Source organism: Phaseolus vulgaris, chromosome 6 (assembly GCF_000499845.2).
Source record: "Phaseolus vulgaris cultivar G19833 chromosome 6, P. vulgaris v2.0, whole genome shotgun sequence".
Lineage (NCBI taxonomy): Eukaryota > Viridiplantae > Streptophyta > Magnoliopsida > Fabales > Fabaceae > Phaseolus > Phaseolus vulgaris.
This window is the reverse complement of record NC_023754.2, coordinates 27,848,578-27,854,293: the sequence shown is the minus strand read 5'-3', so window position 1 is coordinate 27,854,293 and position 5,716 is coordinate 27,848,578. Positions and strand designations below refer to the sequence as shown.

At 35.4% G+C, this 5,716-nt stretch overlaps 1 long non-coding RNA gene across 1 annotated transcript; it reads left to right on the top strand.

The window, feature by feature from the left end:
* The first annotated feature begins 526 nt into the window (after window positions 1-526).
* LOC137832491 (uncharacterized) lies at window positions 527-4,649 on the top strand. The gene is made up of 5 exons (XR_011084583.1): window positions 527-647; window positions 731-3,095; window positions 3,168-3,291; window positions 3,403-3,991; window positions 4,356-4,649. It is a non-coding gene; the product is annotated as an uncharacterized lncRNA (long non-coding RNA).
* The last annotated feature ends 1,067 nt before the right edge of the window (window positions 4,650-5,716 follow it).

The following is a 5,716-nucleotide window of genomic DNA, read 5'->3' as shown; positions in this document are numbered from 1 at the left end:
TGAATAACTGATATTCAGTCCATTATCCATGACCAATTTCATAAATAAACCTTTTTTAAAGGTGTAAGGTACGTCTTTACCAATTTACAAATATATATTTTTTATATAGAGTACTTACATGATCGTCAGAGTATCTTTTTCAGGTCAATCTCGACCAAACATACATACTTCAAGAAATTTGAAAGAAAAAACTAGAAAATCACCAATACGTTAATAATTATAAAATTAGTTTCATATACTAATTAGTTAATGTTAAGAATCCTAACACAATTAATTACCTTAGTAGGAATGATTTAAATATATTCAAGGATCATACCGTGGGACATACAAATTCAACAAATTTTTCTACGAGATAGTGTTTTTTTTTGTCATATATTAAAAACAAATTTAATTTTGATAAAAGTACATAATGATCATTGAATAGTAAAATTTTTTTTATAATCATTATATCTTAGCAATCAACTTTTTCAATCTTTACCTTAATCCATATTACCTATATTCTCACTTTAATTTTCTTTTATTTTTTTCCTTTTTAACTTTCTCACTTACCGTTACACCATCCAAACAGTAGAAAATGAAATTTAGGGTTTGTATGTCGTTGACAACACTCGCTCCTTCCGTCCTTCAAAAAAGTTCACTAGCGCACGGTAAGCATCATACTCATCTACATTTCTTAATTCACATTCCTCTTAAAACGTTGTGTTTAATTCCTCTTTTTACCTTCAATGAGCTTTCGGACACGGAGAGCGAGGGCGGCGCGTAGAGCTTCTCACGGCGGAACCGTCTTCTCGACATTGAGTCGTAGGTTCACAAGTGGTGGGAAGAGAAAGTGGTTTTCAGAGCAGAAGCGGGGGAGAAACCCCCTTCGTCTGGCGATAAATTCTTCGGCGATTTCCCCTTAGATGAACGGTTACTTGCACCTTGGCCACGTTGTCCTCCCCTTCGCCTTCCACAGCTGCATGCTGGTTAAACTTCAAATAAAAAAGGATGTCATCCAGTTTAGACACAGTACTTTTAGTTCTATCTTTTCCCCCATTTTACGACTCTTTTTATTTTCTGTGTGCTCCCTATCATCTCTATCCAGTACTATTTTTTTCTTCTTCTTCGATATTAAATGTTAATTTCCGGTTTTAAGTCTAATTTTCATTACTTAAGCTATTATAATAATATGATGAGACTTGTTACATTGATTCTCTATTATTAGTTAAAATTGTATCTGGCTTTAATCCTATCAGTAAGAGTCTAACTGATGTAACCTGACTCATGACACCACACCACAAGTCCTCAACATTAGGTCGAGACCATAGAGGTTAACTAATTGTACCTACCCATGACACCACAAGCCTTCCACTCTCAGGGCAAGGCCTTAGATGCTAACTAAATGACCCATGACTTGCCCTTATCTCAACCATCGTGCTTCATCATTGTTATGGTGGGATATTCTTTCAAATGTTCCAAAAAAGTTGTTTACTTTCACGTGCCACCATTGATTGAATTAAAAAAAAAATGGCGATTATGGTTTTATAACTTTTCGCCGTTTCTAGTATTTTCAACTTCCCAATCTTTGTCTATGACCCTTTCACTTTCCTCTCTTTACCCTTCACCGTTTCTTGTTTCTTGTTCACTCCTATTTCTCAATTTGAAAGTCTTAGCTTCTTTGTCTCTTTGTTCTTTCTCTTATATTGCACCTCTCTTTTCCTGAACATTGTCAACCATGAAGTATTATACTATCTAATCCTGGGCAAAACGTAATATTGTTCGCAATTTTTTTGTGTTTACTTACTATTACCAAAAAAATTCTGAAAGTTTTGTCACACTCATATGCTCTAGTTTTGAGAATGATATTGTTGTAGTTAGTGTATGTAAGTTTGATGAGCCTATCTGTAAAGATGGTCAAAATGAAAAACCCTTTTGCTTTTCATGTCAAGTGCAATACTTTGGATAGGTTTTTAGTCAAGTGGATCGAGCATTGAGCATTGGGCTTTGGTGCAAGCATAATTGACCATTTGATCCAAACCATTTAAAATCCTAGGTCAAAAAGTGCTTGGAGCCAAGCTTTGCATAGTAAGGGCATTATCATCATTGGATAAGGAATGACGACTATGAGTGTCCTTGTGCTCAAGATCAATACGATCGGCCAATGGGCGAGATTGTTGTGGATCCCTTCTCTTTAGGGGAGTGGTGTTAGTCTTCCCAGAGTCGTTCACGACAATGGCTACAACATGGTTCTCTTTTGCTTGAATATTCTTCATACGACAAGTAATCTCTGCCCTACTTATTTCCATGGTATTCTGTAAAACAACATATAAGATGTTAGTGATAAATAAAAAATGAAGGATAAATAGAATAAAACGCTTAAGTACCAATATAGACTTTAAGGTCAATACGAGCTTTAGTTAATGAACAATGTCGTGTTTTGCCCAGGAATAGACAACATAATAATCCATGGTTAATGAAGTTCTGGAAAAGAGATGTAATACAAGAAAGAACAAAGAGGCAAGGAAGCTAAGACTATCAAACTAAGAAATAGGAGTGAACAAGAAGCAAGGAGCGCACGGTGAAGAAAGTTTTTGATGTTGGAGAATATGAAAGCAAATGAAGAGTGAAAATGTTGTGAAAGGTAAAGAGAGGTAAGTGTAAGGGTTAGAGGCAAAGATGGAGTAGTTGAAAAGACGGTGGGGAAGTTAGAAAGCTGTAACCGCCATTTTTTTGAATCTAATCTATGGCTGAGGGATTCTGGTGTCACGGGTCGGGTCCAATCAGTTTTAGACTCTTGCAGATAGGATTAAAGTCGATCTAGATACAATCTTAACTAAATAATAAATATTGAATATAACAATCCCATTATTTTCTCATCATATTATTATAATAACTTAAATACTAGAAATTGTTCTTAAATCGGTAATTAACATTTAGTATTGAAGAAAGACTGAAAATAAGACCGGATACAGAAGGTAGGGGGAGCAGGCAGAACATAAAAGAGACGCGTATGATTGGGAAAACTTGGCTAGAAATCCTTGTGTTTTTGGCTAAACTGAATGCTCTAGTTGGGATCCATTCTTCTTGGCTAGAACAGTTGTGTTTTATACATAAATGTAATTTTTATGTAAATTTATTATCTTTAAATCTTGCCACCATTACTAAATCTTTTGGTTCCACACTTTCAGGTCAGGCTATTATCTACACTGAACCAGAGAAACGGGTGATGTCAAGACTGGGCTTTATGATCTTCAAGCTGCTAGTAATGAGTATAGATTCTCATGTGGGGTTGGAGGTTACAATCGTTACTTGGTATGGCATTTTATGGATGTGCAGATACTTTTATAGAACCCATAAGTCCACATTGTGCACAATTTATTTGGAGAGAACTATTGAAAAGGGAAGGTTGTGTGGTGAATGCAGGCTGACCAATGCTGCTGCTCCAGATCTCTAACTGAAGAGTGCCGATAGATACCTGCAGGACTCATGTTATGAGAAAGTTGCTTTTCGGAGTCAAAGAAGGGTAATATAAAGGTCCTCAGTTGTATCACTGACAGAAACCAAGGTGACGGGCTTGATATATGCAAATGCTCAGTTTGATGGTTGAGAAGCTGAGTGCCTGGGTATTCTCCAGAACAAATTTGGCAGGGATACTCGAATTTTTGCTCCAGACTCAGATATTGGAAGCTTTTACAACAGAGTTCTGTAGGTAGGTCTTCCAATTTTAGCAAATCCAACCGCTTTGCGTGCCTTTCTTGAGGTTTAAGAAAGAGCAAGCAATTGCACATTGGGGTCTAAGCCCTGGATTTGAGATTTCCTTTTGGAGAAATTGAGGTTCTTAATGAAAACTTGGAGTTGATCAAGAGGCAGATAGGTCCAGAAGAGGCGGTAATTTTATCTGCAGCTGATGCTGATTCCTTGGCCAGAGCTGGACGATTAGCTTCTTTACCAAATCAAAATCTTCCGTCCCCAATAGATTCATCTGCCATCTTTTTAACTCAGTAGTTACGGGGTAAGTATCTATAAATTTTCCCTTTATAAACTTGTTCATAGTTCCTACTTCATTTTATTTGGTAGAATAAACACAAGTATAGTTTATTTTTATTTTATCTGTCTTGTTTTGTTTCATTAGGGCATTCCCCATCCTATACATTTGTATAAGTTAATCTCCGCTACCCATAAAAGTTCATCCCTTCCTATATATTACAGTTGTTTGGAATTTGGATGGATGTTTATCAGCAAGATGCACACAAGACTAACCACAGTTACCGACAAGCTTTTGAGTAAATTAACATAGAAATTATTTATTCATGATGTATACACTAGTGTTACAATAAATTCTCCAGAATGCCATAAATTTCATTTTTTTTTGTCAGGAAACTTCTTGTTCTGACCCTGATTCTGCAGAAGACACGTCAAACCTGTTTCTGATGATAGGAAGTGCCTTGCTTTCGCAGACTATGCTTTGCCTTCTAAAGAGGTTGATAAGAATCATGAGTATCTTGAATCTTATCTTTCTGTGATTGCCTCTGGAACTTGGGTTGCCCAAGAACATATATATTGCTTTTCAAACATACACGCACACACACCAGGTTTTCTGCTAAGGAAATATGGTAGTGTTTTGTATATTGATTTTGATAAATTATTCTTATGATATGATTTTTTCCGCTTCTTTGGTTTAAAATAAGGGATTATGCTTGCTTTTGTGTGCGAGTGTATGTTTATGTTTGGCTTTTGCATTATTGGTCTCCCATTCTTTGTTTGTCAAATGCAAATAAAGGTGCTTAAGTAAGGTTCCATAGTTTTAAAATGCCAATATTTGACATTCTGCTTCTAGAAACTTGGTGACATGTGGAAGGAATTCTGTCTTGGCTATTGATTAGATCTTTTATGTGTGTGCGTTATGTATTTATAACCGACTATCAGATTCAGAAATTTCTCTATTTTCCTTGTTGACTGGGCTGGATTTCACCTTGTTTTTCAATGTCCAATCCAACTGTTTCTGTTGGCATTGTTAACATTGATCAGATAATTAAGTTTTAGTGGCTTTTGTTTTTCTTATATGTACATGTTTAATTTTCAACTTCCATTTGTGTGCATAGATTGTTCAGAATTTTAAACGCAACCAACCTAAAATGAAGAATTGTTGAAAATTTGATAGTGGACAAGAAGAAAATGAAGTTAACACGTAGTGCGTTTGTCAATTCTGGACTCCATAGCATTGTGCGTGCACTAGTAATGCTCACACTGTGCAAGTCTTAACTAGATTCTGTGGAACTTGAACTGTATATAATGTGCTCGAGTACTACTTCCTTGGATTTATATATTTTGCTATTGTGTGTATGGTGAAAACTTCTTGAGAAAAATGAAAATTTTTATAAGTAGATATTTACCACATTCAGACAAGACTTTTCTTGTAGCTTTATGTTGGCTGTCATGCTTTCATCTATTTTAGGAGAACTGCTACGATAAATTATGGTTATTAGTTGACTTCCCAATAGTTTGTGGAAACTTTTGTTACTTCACAATTGAAGGTGGCAGTTTATGTCGACATTGATGTAATAGTATATTGTTTTGAAAATCTCATTTATGGCAGAAATCCTTCCACTACTCCTTACAAAACTGGGTTTTTGACAGTTCATCAAATCTGAAGAGTTAACCTCGGGATATCAGTTAATAATTTATTGATTTGGAATCTCTTATCCATTCGACGAATCAAATATCATATCTATATGTT